The sequence below is a fragment of the Marmota monax genome, unplaced genomic scaffold (assembly GCF_021218885.2).
Source record: "Marmota monax isolate L192 unplaced genomic scaffold, Marmota_monax_Labrador192_F-V1.1 WCK01_AAM20220418_F8-fsc00132, whole genome shotgun sequence".
Lineage (NCBI taxonomy): Eukaryota > Metazoa > Chordata > Mammalia > Rodentia > Sciuridae > Marmota > Marmota monax.
The window spans coordinates 1,177,350-1,194,378 of record NW_026695199.1 but is presented as its reverse complement, the minus strand read 5'-3'; the positions used below and the strand labels follow the sequence as shown (position 1 = coordinate 1,194,378).

Below are 17,029 nucleotides of genomic sequence, written 5' to 3'. Positions count from 1 at the left end.
CTCTTATCTTGATTTTTCAATAAATGTCAAATATAGTTTTCAGGATGTTAATTTTCAGAATTTCAGCATTCAGGAGCTTTATATTTTGTGATTGTGGTTTTTAAGATTTTACACATTAGGAGTTTTGATCTTCAGGATTTCAACAAACAAATTATGACATTTGGGAAGTGAAAAGCATGAATTCTATTCTGAGAGAACAAGCACAAAATATGAAGGCATGGATTTAGGCGACTGCATAGTTTTGGGTGAAGCCTCCTGAAAATCTTAAGAACTTATAATACTGAAAAGGTACAACCAATCCCCAGCTATACAATGAGAAAAAATAACACCAAATTGAAAGAAAAGCAAAACAAATTCAGTATTGCTCTGTTTTTGTCTGCAGTGATTACATATTTTTAAGGTATTTAATATGAATTTTTTTACTGTAAAGATACTGATTTCCTTACTTTGATGGTGTTTTAGACACACATTCAATATATTCAATACTGAAGTTTTTGTTAATCATGTATTAAGATAAAAATTTTAATAAATATGACCATATTCTGGTTCTAGAAACTTCTTTTACATTCACCATTGTAACAAGTATCTCAAAAACAACAAGAAAAATACTTAGAAAAGGAAAATTTCAAGTATTTTGGTAACTTTTATCAGAAGTGTAATGTAATGTCATTTCCATATCTCCTTCAAAGGCTCTTTTCAACTTATATTTAGATTCAAAACCTCCCTTTTTATATATTATCACTCAAATTTAAAGCATCACTTGTGAGTTACTCAGATATTTTTCAGATATATAAATGTATTGTGGATACATTTTCTATAAAAATTTATCAAATGGGTTGATTCGTAATTCAGGAGAAGTTAATTTTAATTGCAATTACCAATATATTCTATACAAGCAAGAAGCTACACAAAATGCATAACTAATTAAAGTTATCTGGTTTTCTTATTCCATTACCTCAAACCAATGGCCTGTTATTTAAACAACAGAACTCTCACAAGATGCAGTTTGTGTTAATATCTTTACTTACATTTGGACAAAGAAGATATCAAGAAAAACTTGATATTTCTGTTTGTTTCTTTTTTTTCCCTGATATGAAGCCAAAATCATTAGATTCTTTCACACATATTTTAACCACATAGTATTTATTTAAAAAATTCATTCCCAACTAGGCCATTTGATGAATATATCTTTTTAAATACATTTCTTAAAAACTTCACGATTTTTAAATATCAAACATATATCAGTTTGAGAGGCTAAATTAATGTCATGAATGTAGTGAATGTAGTAGAGAGACACCTTTGATGATGGTATTGTTGCCCATTCAGACACAAAACTTGTTATGTAACAAAACACTCACGACTTTTCATTTTCAAGAACACAAACACATGGAATGTGCTTTTGATATTCTTATTTATAAGAAATTGGGATTTGTAGAAATCAGGTTTAGAAGGCTGGGGAAATGACTCAGTGGTAGCCACATCCTTGTGTCGCGTGCATCATGTCCTGGGTTCAATACAAAAAGGAAAAAAAAATAGAAAGAAAGAGAGGGAGGGAGTGTGGGAGAGAAAGAAAGAAAAGAAAACAGACCTTAGTTACTAAATTAGAAAACATTAGTATTTTTCTAACAAGATAAAGCAATCAGACATGTAACAATGGTATTGTAACCCAATCTTGCAAAAGCCTAAAGACAATGATTTAGTGTTTAATTAAGAGTAATGGAAAATTTAGCATCTGTTTTGTGTTTCACATATGCAGGAAAAGAAAACTATCAAAAAGAGAATATAACCAAATATATATTTTCCAATTATTCTTCCATTATTGAATATTTTTTCTTAAAAAAAGAAAGTAAGACTGTCTCCTATCATTCCCATGTATTACTACTCACAGCCTAATTATGACAGTACTCGTTGAACACATAAAGTATTGAAACTTGAACTTTTGAACTTACTTGGTTCTTTAAATATGAAAAGGGAATATTTCTCTGCATAATGACACACATACATACTAAAAAGTATAGATTAACATTTCAAAAGAAAATGTTCAAGGATGAATGATTATAAACTAATAAGAACTAAGTTTTCAGCTCTTCTCAAATCTTTAAGATGTACAGAGTATATCTACTGTTAATTGCTTCACTGAGCCTTGTAGAGGATGCTTTCAACCATCATGAAATAGACACAGCAAGATGTTGTGAATGTTATAACCCCATTCACAAATGCAATCAAAGGTAGTGAATTTTGTAGCTTCCTAGTCAGGAAATTTTTCCATGAATATTTTCAAAGAATCAGTGTTGATGAGATAATAATAATTTGTGATACTGATATTTATAAAAATATAAGGCTCAGTATCAAAAAATCAAATAATCCAATTAATAAATGGGCTGACAAAATGAACAAACACTTCACCGAAGAAGAAATACAATTGATCAACAAATATATGAAAACATGTTCAATATCTCTAGCAATTAGAGAAATGCGAATCAAAACTACTTTAAGATTTTATCTCAATTCAGTCAGAATGGCAATTATCAAGAATATAAGCAACAATAAATGTTGATAAGGATGTGGGGAAAAAGGTACACTCATAAATTGCTGGTGGGACTGCAAATTGGTGCAAACAAAATTATGGAAAGTGGTATGGATATTCCTTAGAAAACTTGGACTCAAACAACCGTTTGACCTCAGTTTCTATCTAAAGGACTTAAAATCAACACATCAATGTTTATAGCAGTTCAATTCATAATAGCTAAACTATGGAACCAATCTAGATGCCCTTCAACAGATGAATAGATAAAGAAAATGTGGTACTTATACACAATGAAATATTACTTGACCTTAAAGAAAAATGAAATTACAGCATTTGTGGGTAAATGGAGAGAAATAGAGAATATCATTATAAGCAAAATAAGCCAATCCTAAAAAACAAAGACCAAATGTTTTGCCTGATATGCGGATGCTAATTTACAATAAATGGGTATGCTAGGAAAAAATAGAGGTACTTGGGATTAGACAGAAGGGAGTGAAGGGAGAGGAGGGTATGGGGGTAAGAATTATAGTGGAATGAATCGTACATTATTAACCAATGTACATATATGATTACATAACTAGTGTGATTCTACATCTTACACAACCAGAAGAATGGCAAGTTATACTCCATTTATGTAAAATGTGTCAAAATGCATTCTACTGTAATGTGTCACTAATTAGAACAAATTTAAAAAATCTAAAGACATCTACTTTTGTTTTCTTAAAATTTTTCACTGGCTTCCCTTAACAGAAGTTGTTTCATGGCTGTATATTATACTGACTAAAGTCACATTAGCCTTTCTATATCTGTGCTGCTTTGTCATTATCTTTTCTTACATATGTCCATCAGATGCTGGAATGAATATAGCTGACCTTTGATTTTTTGTTGTTATTACACATTCAATTGTCAGATTTGTACAGAAACTTCTTTTTCTTTGTTCTATGTGGTTATTTTGAATTACTATGGAAACTGCTCTTATATTTTGTTGTTCATATTTTATTACTTTGTTGTTTTCATATGGTTCACCGAAATAGAAACACCATCACCAAACAGCCTATTTTTTTCACATTAAATTTTTGAAATAAAGCAGTGAAAAGTTTGGGGTTAATATATATTTTTAAGTATATGTGAAGGTGAGAGGTATTACCATGAGGTTATGGTATGTTAAGTCCAGTGTGTTTAGAGAATGACATGAAGTTCAGGTTTATAACATATACATGTACTGAGAGAACAGAGAAAAGGTATTTATTCAAATGTAATAATAAATAAAAAGGAGTTGTCACCTCAGAATCAATAAGAAGATTAGGGATAGATAAGAATTTGGATGACAAATACATAGGAATGTAGCAAGAATCCAATCAATTCAATGCAGTGTTTTGAAAAAACAAATGTGTTAGGTTTTTTTTTAAAGAAAAAAAATTGATTATGAAGTGGAGGCAGTTTAATGAATTTGATTATATAAAATAAAGAAACAATTTAGATAATAATAATTCTACAGTGCCTTTTTTAAAGGATTTGAATTTGAATGTGAATATGCTAATACAGTAAACATAAGAACTTAGTAGAGATTAAAAAAGTGAAAGAAATAGATTTTCAAACAGTGGAGAGACAGAAGATGGAAGACACCCATTTAAAACTCAGTTTATAAGAATATAAACTTTCTTCTTAGGAACAGGTCAAAAGTAAATTTAAGTGCATAGAAAGATTAATGAAATTGGATCTTTTTTTAATCTTAATGGTGTTTTGAAGTTTATTATAAAACTATCCATAAATTACTTACTTTTACAGAGACTTTTTGTTCTTTCTCACTAACTGTGCATGCTATTTGACTTCCTTGGGCTAAGAGGACATTGCAAATGACACCAACAGAGAACTGATAAGTGTTGTGTAATGGGTCTTGATGCTTAGAACCACAAGTGCATGCAAAGCCACAGTTAGCCAAGACTACAGTCCTCCAGTACTGGAAGCTGAGGGAAGATGCATGAGTCATTCCCAGGTGACCTCAGCTGAGCCTGGACTTGACCAGAAGGATAGCCAGGCTAAACTTCTAGATTGCAAAATTATGACCCAAACAAGTGGTTATTTCTGTAAATTTTAACTGCACAACAAAAAGCTAAATTGTATAAACATTAAAATGTTTTCTGAATGTGGTTTGGATACAAATGATCTGTAATACCTTATTGCATGTTCATATACTCCAGAGATGCTTATGAAAAAAAAATGGTAAGAATAATTTGGCACTTTGATTTTTTTTATTGAGATAAGAGCCTATAAGCATTTTAACAACAGCACAGCTCTTCAAAAGAAATATTTCTGTTTGTACAGTCAAAAATATTGTCTAAAAATACTGGGCTGGCTCTTCTCTATCTGTAAATCATTCATCAAATTGTACTTTTGTTTGCATAAAGGAATCTCTTTTTCATCTTCCTTTGGAACAGAAAGAGACTAGTATGTCACAGCACACTTTGATGTTAATTTCTGCCAGCAGCTACATGTGGAATAGTCTGACTAATTGTGAAGGACTCTATACTCTATGAAAACAGACTGCTATTGATAAGAGTCATGAGTTGTTAAAACACTTTGCATTGGCTTTTTGTAGAGTTTAGGGCCATTAATGATAAATGCAACAGATAACTGGATTCTTTTAGAAAGAGTCAAGGAACAAAGGGGAAAAGAAGATAACAATTTTATTTTGCATGATACCTGAAATACACAGTAGGATGTGATTGCAAAGTTTTAGAAATGAAGAAATCAGAGAAAATAGCCAAATATTGAATAATGCATGTAATGCCATAACATCCTGTATGTGGAAAACTCAATTTTGTACAGGGTTAAATTTTTTGTCTTATATGAGATGAAAAATTCACCCATCTTCATATTTACCAATCATATTTACCAATTAATTAAGCAGAGCAGTATAGTAAATATCTGATTATAATCACAGCCAGTATTCAACATAATTGTCAAGAAAATGATTTTATGATAAAATTAATAAAGTATGTTTGTTCACCTCTTATGTGTATGATTTGGATGATTTTAAAAATTTATTAATGCTGTGGATCTGGGGTTGTAGCTCAGTGGTGAGTGCTTGCCTAGCATGTGTGAGGCACTGGGTTCAATTCTCAGCACCACATACAAATAAATAACAATAAAGTCTATCAACAACTAAAAAAGAATTTTTAAAAAACTTATTAATGCTTTTTTAATATCTGAAAAATGGAACACAAGCTTTTTATATAAAATTCTTAGAAGTGGTATTATATATGCAATTGTCTTAGCATGGTTCCTTGTGCCAAAAAATCACTGAATTAAAGTTTTTCTCTTGGGGAAGCATTGTTGATAACTATTGTATTCCCATATTTTAAAAAAAGTTCGATGATTAATTTAAGATGGATATCATCATTACAAATATGTATATTTCATATATATAATTTTTTAAAAAATGAAGTATTGCATATAAGTATTAGTGAAGATGTTATGATTATTAAAATCAGTTTTAAAATTGCTTCATAATTTTTATTTTAATTAAATTTCAAAGTAAAAAAAGTTATATTTTTTCTATCAGTAATCCTTTCACATTTTTCTTAAGGTAAAGCAATAAAGTAGAATATCTGTACTGATACATTAAGCATATAAAGGGAACTAGTGCTGCTCATTCTGAAATTTGGACAAGGCTCCTGATTATTTAGAAAAATTATAACTCCTAGCCAAATGTCTATTTGTCATTTCTATTATATTGCAGTCACAGACCTATTAGAATATTCTAAATGTGCCAACAATTTTAGGTTTTGAAAGTTAGAGATGTCTGAAAGATAGGAGGAAGAGAGAAGTGAATATGTAGCATGCAAACACAGTGTGAGGTAAAGCATTACAGTTGCCTCACAACAGCTTGTCAAAACCAACAGTGCACATTTCCCCAAATTCAGTTCTATGGTTTAAATTTAGTAGTTTAAAAATAGCTGTAATAATAGTATTCACACATGAAAATTGACAAATGCTACAAACCAGTAGGAGCAAACACGGACCCCCAAATAACTGTTAGTTCTAAATGGAATCTTCTCTGGAAATTCCTCTCTGGTCATAGATAGCTATGGAGTGATCAAGGGAAAATCCAAATCCTTGGTTAGACAGTTTTCTTTAGCTAAAGTAAGGTGAAGGCAGCTGGCTTTCCTTTGCTTCATCTGTACTGATTCACAGGACAGCACAGAAATGAAATAGTTTTGAGTCCAGTGAAGTTGCTTACAGAGCTAGGATTACCCAAAGAGGGATCCTCCGTTGAATTCTGAAACACATTGGAACCACAGCCACTATTTAGGGTGACACCAGCAACAGCATAGAATATGAACGCCTTATCTCTTACATGCTCTTGTCAATGTCTTTCATTTGTTGACACCAGTTGGGAGCCAGTTTTTAAAGGGGCTTTTAATACTAACTTTAATTAAGCATTAGCCTCCTCCTCTGTTCGCGATACAGATCAGACTAAGAGTAGAGTGAGAAATATGCCTGGAACAAACAATTTTTCTGCATAGAACACCTGAAAGAGAATTTACAGAAAGGGAACACTGAGAATACACAGTGAGATATTCAAGTTAGAACAACAGTGTCTTTATGTACCACAGAACAGGCAATTTACCAACATGACCTAGTGTGTGCACTCTGGCAAAATCATGAGCTATGAGTTTGTATGAATACATGTGAATATGTGTGACCCGAAATAACTACTTAAACAATTTCAGTGTCAAACACCCTTAATATGAAATTCCTCCTCAATTACCCTTACAACTGTCAGTGAGTCTAACCCTAAAAGAGGTATTCTAATTTTGTGATGGCTGGGAAGCCTCAAACATAACGAATTTTGATGAAATGACTGCAGCAAATCAGTAAAAAATTGCCCCTTAAAGGACAAATTCACCCTTAAACTATAGGACCAACTTACTGTGTTGTTCAACCAACAACATAGAGTGTCTATGAGTAAAGATGACTTAGTGGATTGTAGTCTCATCCAAATGTATGGAGTTCAGCAATGATGAAGAAATTTGAAAATTAGTGATTGTTGGCAGATCATAGAGTTTCACGGGTACAAGAAAGATGCCTTGGGACTGGGGATGTGGCGCAAGTGGTAGCATGCTCGCCTGGCATGCATGGGGCGCTGGGTTCGATCCTCAGCACCACGTAAAAATAAAATAAAGATGTTGTGTCTGCCGAGAACTAAAAAATAAATATTGAAAAACTCTCTCTCTCTCTCTCTCTCTCTCTCAAAAAAGAAAAGAAAGATGCCTTTGGGGGTTGCAACAAATACTCTTATTTATGGTAGAGTAAGTACACATAGGTTAACAGTTTTAGAGAACAGTGTTTGATCCAGTATTAAAAAACAGGAAAATAAAATTTGACTAGTATGATTTATTATCTTTCCCAAATGCTAAATTAGTCATTAACATCACAGGTAATATTATAAGGTTAAAAAATTCAATCAAGTTGGGCTCAATGGCACGCATCAGCAGCTTATCAGGCAGAGCCAGGAGGATCACAAGGCAAAGCCAGTCTCAGCAACTTACAGATGCCCTGTCTCAAAATAAAAAATAAAATGACTGGGAAATGTGGCTTAATAGTTAAATTTCCCTGGGTTCAATCCCTGGTACCAAAATAAAAATAAAGCAAATCGAGATAGAAATCTAAAAATAATGTTTCCTAAAATTTTGACATCTCTTTTTGGTTTTGGAATTAAGTAGCTTTGAAAATTTTTGCTATGTATGATATATTTGAAATTTAATAATGCAAATAATTGCTACCCTATGCTCATAAGATACACACGTGTTCACACACAAGATAAAATAATTCTTTGCCTCTGAAGTTCTTACATTTTATAAGCTAAATATAGACTATAAATATAAGTAACAATTTAATGTAATCTTAATATATCATCACCACAATTTATATTGTTATATGAGCTGGAGCACGACAAACTAATTACTATATATGCTTACATTTAAGGATATGACTAATCTTAATAGAGAATCAAAAGGGAAGTGTGGTATTTTATTTGTTAAGCAATAAGAGCCAGATGGTTGGGATTAAACATTTACTCTTAGGTGTTGAATGTAACATCAAGGAAGAGGAAAGCAAAAGCTGTGTCTCTTAAAGAAAAAGCAAGGTTGAATAACACAACAGAGAGGGACAGTCTACTTAAGAGACCACTTATTACCTATTTGTGTTGAGTGTTCCAATAAAATGTTCGGGATTAAATTAACTTCCTAGCTGGGGAAAAAAAGAACACAAAACAAATTTAAAATAAAAATGGACAGGGGCTAGGGTTGTGGCTCAGTGGTAGAGCTCTTGCCTAGCATTGGAGAGTCCCTGGGTTCAATCTTCAGCACCACATAAAAATAAATAAATAAAACAAAGGCATTGTGTACAATCAACTAAAAAATAAAACATAAAAATGGACAGAAATAGTGTAGGTAACCAAGATTACATTTCTCTCAAAAAGTGTTTCACCCTTTGAAGAGACAAATAGTTCACTTTTTCTTCTCTAAATTTGAATCTCAGTATACTTTGTTGGTACATGCTCTAATTCCCCACTAAAAGTGATCTTTTGTTCAAATTATGATGCGAGCAGGAGGCTTATATATGGAGCCACTGTCTAAATTGGTAGTTCAATGTTTTTGGACCAATTTTAAGTGATATGTTGTGATCAGCATTTTGTCTAAAATAGTAGCTATTAGGAGTTATTAAGTCTAAAGTTATTTAGATTTTTGCCTACCATATTTTTATGACATAAATATAAATATTTAGGCTTTCAGGAAAATGATCTTCACACAAAATTACATGTCATTTCACTGTTCTGGCTTTGCCCCTCATACAAGTCAGTGACACCTAACTTCCTGAGTTCCAATGTTGTCTTAGAGGCACTTCTAAAGATCCAGTTTCCTTCCCATCATGAAATGCATGGTAAGTGCAATTTCAAGATACACTCTTTGCATTTTCATTTCATTTTGATATTTATATACAAAGAAATATAAAGTAAATCATGCTTAGCAGAGTTTTGAAATAAATATAATTCCAGTTCATGCTACATTTGTAAAAGGAAGCACACTTTATTAGTTTTATTCTGTACCATTCATCAAGGATTTTGTTAGAGAAAGGATTGCTTTACAGTGTCATCATCTCATAAATGTCTTTGTCAACTTGGTGTCAGTACAAGCCCCTGGTGTGGTGAAACACAAAGGAAGGAAGAGATTCCACTCTACCTCACCCCACCCACCTGCAGAATTGATAGAGATGCAGACAAATTAGGTTTAAAACCCTGGAAAGGGATGGAGACAGGAGTCATATTTAGGTGATTGAGAGGAACCCATGTGATAGATGCTATGGTGTGCCATCTCATGGCTGATTCAAACTCTAGGTATTCCTTCCTTCAGCTATTAAGTCCTTCCTGCAATACTATTCCCTATTGAAAAGAGTTCCTAGCTTATGGTTGTTCTCATCTCTGGGATGGTTAATTTAACTGGGAATACAAAACTGTCTTCTCCCTTTTCTCAATGGAAAGTCTAAAGGACCATCCCAGATCAAGTGAGACTGGAAGAGCTATGACCTTTATTAGTTCTTAATAGAAGTTCAATTTCTTTCCCCTTCCTCTGAGAGTTCACTAGTATGCTTTTTTCAAGTTATTCTTTCCATCAGAGTAAATTTTCTAAGTCACCTAACCTACCTAAGTATAGAAAAAGGGAACCAAGCAATTCATACTGGAGTGGCGGAGGAAGAGAATGGATTTAAAATATTTCATCACTTTGAGGTTTTGAACTAAATCATTTCCTTTGTGCTAGAACCCCATTCTGAAAATCTATTAGTGAAATAATATTTTGAGTGAATTTATTTATTTTGTAAAATGTCATTAATTGTTTATTATAGTACTATATGAAAAGAGAAACTTTGGTTGCCAAATGATGGTATATACATTGGGTTACATACATTTCAAAACCAATCATTGTCAAATACAAACAATAGAGTTTGGACTATGGGTAGAATAAAACATGTAGTTAAATAGTCCATTAAAGACCTTTGAGAAAAGTTATCAATAATCCACTTATCAACATAATTCTGTGACTATTTAATAAAGATAAATGAGTAAGTATATAGCCCTTAAGGATGTATAATTTAGGATAAGAGATAAATTATGAATAAATAATACAAGGCATTAGGCTGGGAGATATTTTGAAACATATTAACAGAAATGAAGTCGGAGGAAAGAACAATTAATTCTTGCTTAGAGGTTGAGGTTTCAAGGATTGATATATGAACACAGTAGTAAATAAGATTAGAGGGAAAGAAAAATGTCTAATTGAATGTTGGGTAAACGTTTTCATATTAACTTAAAATTAATTAAAAATGAGAAACGAAGATCTGCTACACATTTCTACTGAGTGACAGATTAAACTAGGGAGAACAGAGTCTTAGATCTGAAACAAGATTAGACGTGTGACTTTAACAGTATGTACATGTCTTCAAAATTGGGAAGTTCTAATACAGTTTGCCATTCCCACTTCACAGAATATTGATGAACTAGTATAAGTAAGAGCAGGGATTCCGTTTACACCACTCTGACCCATGGCATTCTTTTCAATGGGGAAGGGAAGAGAGTTAGGGAGTAGGACAACTGTATACTAAAAAAACCTGCAATGGTTTCATTGTTTCCTTAAATTCCTTTTATTTTAATTTCCCTTTCCTTTTCCATCTATGAGCCTTGAGCTACGTCTTAAAAATTAAAGTAGCTGTCCAAGATAATGGTGGCACTTGCTTAATCTTTTGGAGTGCAATTTATCAAGAATTTTTGAAATTCTCTTACAAGTCTAACTGTATCTCCAGCACCTAGTATAATGTCCAGTGCACTACAGACATTCTGTCAATAAGAAGCTCAATTGGGTAAGTTTGTCATGGGACTATCACCAAAGATAAGTATTCAGTAAAATGGCATTGGGAGCTGGTGCAACAGAAGATGCATGTCTTGCTCCCCTATTGGGATCCATTAGGACTGTTGCCAGAAATGCACATAAAATAGATCCTGCTTAATTTCAAATTTGTCTGCCCCTTCTTCAAAATGTGTTTGTAGAATTGTCCTTGGCACTAAGAAAACAGTGCCTACTGAGCAGCATAAAGAAAAGCAGTTCCTGATCTAACTGTCTGCTATAAAAAAGCTTTGGAGAAGAATGAGGAAGAACAGTTAGTGGTAAAGTCTTCCAAAGCTTAGGTATCCCCTGGTTCCCGTGAGAAAGCATTTCAGAAGATCATTTGTCTATGTCAGCATGAGCTAGGGGGCTTAACAATGGGTTATCTTCTTTTCTTGAAGAGTTCAAATATTTTCATTAACACCTAAATCCTAAAATATTTTATCATATTTTATATAAAACAAATATCACTATTGACATGAAATATGTCCCATTTATACTTAACAGACATATAATAAGTATAACCATGTCAAATTCTGCTTAAATTTAATGCCATAATAGATGAGAAAACTCTTTCATCTTGTATATAATTTCTTGATTTTTAAATAGCTATTTGCCTATCCACATAAATACAATAAACTTACCTGCCAAATTATGTGAAAAACAGAAACTTAATATATGGAACCTTAAAACAAAAAGCAAAAAAAAAAAATTGTAATGATGGATAAAACATTTCAAGAACTACTATGCATTATAATTGACACATTAAACATATGAGAACTAGATTAGAATATGCATATTCTAACCCCTTATATGAGTCCTAAGACACAGACCCAGGATCCCATCCCAAGCAAAATTGAAAGCAAACATTCTAAAATTAAGAACAGTAGTAGTTTAATAGCTCACAATAATGCCTCTTTGGAACAAGGCAATTAACTAGTACATCCAATGAAAACTGCCATGGGAATTTAGGTAGGTAAAGTTTAATTAACTAAATTAGAAGTAATGAAAATGCTACACTTAAACAGTAGTAAGATTGTATGGAGATTTGATATACTATGGTGGTTTGTGGTCCATTTGAACTCCTACATACAATTAAAAGACATTTCCTCTAAAAAGAGATCAAGGGATTTTATCAGGGAAAATTGCTGCTGCTTGCCAGCTTCTTTCTAATGAGCTCTAAAATGCTGATATTGTACGTGTGCCAGTTGGCCCCATTTTGTCTTCAGGCAGGTGGTTGATGCCATGCTCTGTCACTCCTATCTGGATAATAACAGTGTGGCAGTAGAAAGTCACATTGTCCTTTCAATCTGGTCCCAGTTCGAACTCTTACAGCTAGTAAATCTCCAGTAGGTCCAATGAAACTGACATTCAGGATCTAGTTAGACAGTGAAAGACAAGATATTAAATTAATTCTATCCCTAGGCATTCCGACCAAGATTTAGTAAAATAAAGATTCATTGTCTAGTTATTTTTGAGGCTAACAATTAAAATATTAAATTTAAATTATGCTCTTGAAGCTTACTTTTTAATAAAACCCATAATAAAAATGCATCTGCATTTGTGTAGAGGCCATGTTATAAAATGTATAGCAAAGATTTTGCTATATTTATGTTTTCAATTGAAAATAATTTCATTTAAATTTTTATCCATTAGGTAAATTGTCAAAAATGTAGTCTACATAATCATTATAAGCAGAATTTCAGCAATCCATCACCTTCCTCCTTAAATGTAATTAACAACACAGAATAAAGACTAATTTTGGAGAAATTAATATTGTCTTAATTTTGAGATATTTTCCAAAAGTTTTTCTTCACATTATACTCATAACATATTTAACCACACAGAGTGTGTTCCTACAGGAGACTGTTTATCTGCGGATGAACTGAAGAAAAGTCAGGACAACATCATAGAAATTCACTATTTCTACTTCATTCTTAAGTTAAAACAATGAATAGAATTTTGTTGCTTAAAAATGCAGGAAACATGAAAAATAAAACAATGGGGAAATCAATATATTATTGTTATCTTTTCATTTTAAAAGTTTTTTTTTTAACTTAGGCTACATCAGTGAATCTCCATTATATTTCAGTTGAGTCATATCATCTAATCCTCAAATATTGCCCAAGACTAAATAAATATGATATAACTGCTTTCCAGGAGAAAACTGAGTGACTCTCTGTGATTTCCATCTGAAAATAGTTTTGTTGTGATCAGTGTTAATATTTTCATTGTCCTCCCCAATGTGGTGTTAAACACTGAGACCCAAAGCCCAGTCTTATAATGTACTGTGACTCAGTGCCTTATCCTGCCTGAAGCATGGTAACTAACCTTCAAGAAAGATTAGTTAAAGAAAAAAGAGTACTCACATTATCATTCAAAATGATAGTCTAACTTACTGAAGATTAAGTAACTAATTCATTTTTTGTTTCCTAATTGCATTTTAGTTTCCTTATTTGAATATATTAACATTGTCATTATGATTCACAAAATCATAATTTGTAACATTAACAGAAACATTATGAAGGACAATCATAACATTACTTTATTTTTTTACTAAATATTAAGAAAAAATAAAACAGTAATCAAAATTTTAAATCTGATATAAACTCAAATTCATAGATAGTTTCGCAGAAGTATTTTAAACCATATATATATATATATATATATATATATATATATATATATATATATATATATATATATTTGTAGTTGGACACAATTTCTTTCTTTCTTTATTTTTATGTAGTGTTGGGGATCAAAGCCAGGGCCTCGCCTGTGCTAGGTGAGTACTCTATCGCTGAGCCACAACTCCAGCCCTTAAATCTTATTTTTTAAAGGAAAATAATATTCATAATTGTTTAACTCTTAGAAAGATTTTTTTTTGTCACACAGCATTTAGAGAAAGAAAACTTATTCTTGCTTACAAAGAACTCAGAAACAGTTAAGAAGACCTTTTCTATTTATAGTAATGAAAGTAAGAAAGAACTTATAAATATTTATAAAAGCCTGAAGATAACGGTCTGCAATTCTAGTGTTTTCTACCTAAATTTGAGAAAAAATGACATTTTCAGAAAATACCACCCATAATGTTTTTTCAAAATAACAAATATATTTACTAGTCAAGTATTTTAAAAAAACCACATTTTTTTACTTCTAAATAAACATTACTAATATAATTCTATATGTCAAATTTTCTTTCTCTCTCTCTCTCTTTGTCTCTTTATGGGTGTGTGTATTTTCTAAAGACAAGAAACACTCTTCATTAATGTAGTGTTTCAAGATATAGAAATTAGTGGGCTGGCATTGTGGCTCAGCGGTAGAGCACTTGCCTAGCACTTGAGAGCCCTGGGTTCAATCCTCATCACCACATATAAATTAAAAAAAAAAAAAAACATATTGTGTCCAACTACAACTAAAAATAAGTATTAAAAAAGATTTAGAAATTAAATCATTCTGTGAGACCTACTAAATGCTGAATAATCCATACATATCAAAAATTTAAAGGCTACAGGACAATAATACATTACTTTCATTAAAAACAGTTCTCTTGCACACAACTTCCAATTGCTGTGACTTATCTTCCTAGGCTTAAAATTCTGATTAACACATTGGTGCTCAACTAAGTCATTTCACTTTAGTGTGCTTTTAGAATCAAAACTTTCACCAATAAAATTAAAGATGAAATAAGGAATCCTTCATATTTTCAAGATCTTGAGATAGACATATTAATATTAACTCATCTATTCCACACATGCTACAGTTAAGTAAGAAGATATAACAGAGCATGGTGGCACATGCCTGTAATCCCAGCGGTTTAAGAGGCTGAGGCAGGAGGATCACAATTTCAAGGCCAGCTTCAGCAGCTTAGCAAGGCCCTAAGCAACTTGCCAAGACCCTGTCTCAAAATTAAAAATAAAACTAAAGCCCTGGTTTTGTGGCACAATGGTGAAGAGCTACTGGGTTCAATCCCTGGTACCCAAATCATAATTATCATCATGATCATCATCATTAAAAAGCCACAATTTTTCTCTGGTCTCTTTTACTTTCTATCTTTTATTATTCTGTAACTCTAATATCTGTTACATGAAAGATGCTGCATGTGAAAAAACATCTACATTTACTCATCAGTTTCTACTTCCTTTATCATATAGTGAAAAAAATGAAGAAAGTAATTTTGTTAAAATAACTTAATGCAACAATTATAAAAATAGCTGAATGCAACAATTATAACTATGCACACATGAAGTTCAAAATATGTGCCATGGCCATACAAAATCTTCTGTTTTCGATGTGATTGAGAAAAGAACTATGCTGTCTTTCATGGGCCACATACTACCTAAAGCTTTGAAAATTTTATATAGTTAAGTAAGCAGATATCATAACAGCAATGTTTTGTTTGATTTCAAATAAAACAAGCAAATATAACTTAAATGTTAAAATATTGATTTAACCATTTGCATTGGAAATGGCTAAACTATGTAGGATATTAGCATAAAATATGCATAATATTTCTATAAGTTACAAAACAGAGTATCTAATTTATAGAAACATTTGGAAAGTACACATATCTCTAAAATTTTGAGGAATAATAAATTTTTCAATACATGTAGGTAAATTTACAGGAGATGAGATGAGCAATTTAAGTAATTTTATAAAGATACTGCAATTCTATGGCAATAAATTTTTTAAGCCTATTATTTTTCACATGATTTCCCAATAAATATTTATTAATAAATAATTTAAAATATGAAGCTATGAATTTAAAATTAGTGAATAGGTCTAATATGTCAGGTTTTTTCTCAACTGTTTCTATGCTTTGGTGACATATTGAGAACTTACTACAATCTATTCTAACAAACATGAAAAAATATGTAATCCTTTATAATGTGTATAATTTTAGCTCATATTTATCTCTCAAATCCCCATTACCTATAAATGCAGCATTTAAATTATTCATACCTCTACATATTCAGAACACAGGCCATACTGCATCATTAATTTCAAAAATGTCCCATCTTTGGCATTTCTGAACATAACTTTAATATACAATTATTTTGAATTTGTTGACAAAAATTTTTCTCATTCATGATTCATCAATAATATGAGTATTGAAATTTAGAGAAATGTATTCAAGGATTCTGTGTAAAGACTCATTTATATTTGTTGTTCTTTTATTTTAAAACTATGTCTTTGTGCAGAAAATAGATTTTATGAAATTTATAGATTAGTAAAAACTGCTGAGTTGCTCATTTTGGAAGTGATAATGAAGCAATTACCTTAAACTTGATTCCAGGAGATATTACAACACATTAATAAAGATTGGAGGCAACTGTATCATAAGCTACTGTAAAATGTTGTACATTTGTGTGCTTATTATTTCACTGCTAAACATTATCTATACATTTATGTTCTCTCAGCATATATTTTTAAATGTTTAAAAATCTCTCTTTTTTTGTATTTTACCCAAGATTATAAGTTTCCTTAAAAAATAAAAATTGAAGAATAGCTAATAAAAAAGTAATATTTTGGTTTTTGAAAACAAATTTAAGACTGTAAT

At 31.4% G+C, this 17,029-nt stretch overlaps 1 pseudogene; it reads left to right on the top strand.

The window, feature by feature from the left end:
- Window positions 1-17,029, top strand: part of LOC124082242 (COMM domain-containing protein 1-like) — a 126,838-nt pseudogene that overhangs the window by 82,179 nt on the left and 27,630 nt on the right.